The following is a 349-nucleotide window of genomic DNA, read 5'->3' as shown; positions in this document are numbered from 1 at the left end:
ATTATATTGAACTTAATACAAATTTCAGAACTCACGCGAAAAACGATTTCGAAAAAAATTTATACAAATTAATGAACAACGCGGTTTTCGGAAAAACTATGGAGAATGTGCGCAATCACGTCGACGTAAAATTATTAACAAAATGGGACGGACGATACAGTGCGGAGGCAATGATCGCGAAACCGAATTTCCACAGCCGTAGCGTCTTTGCGGAAAATTTAATCGCCGTCGAACTGCGTAAACTCGAGGTGAAGTTCAACAAGCCGATTTACGTGTGTATACTCTATGGGTATGTGTATACTCGACATATCGAAAGTCTGCTTGTATGAATTTCACTACGATTACATGT

Source organism: Trachymyrmex cornetzi, unplaced genomic scaffold, assembly GCF_001594075.2.
Source record: "Trachymyrmex cornetzi isolate Tcor2-1 unplaced genomic scaffold, Tcor1.1 scaffold159, whole genome shotgun sequence".
NCBI lineage: Eukaryota > Metazoa > Arthropoda > Insecta > Hymenoptera > Formicidae > Trachymyrmex > Trachymyrmex cornetzi.
The sequence above is the reverse complement of the archived record's forward strand: the minus strand, read 5'-3'. Positions refer to the sequence as shown.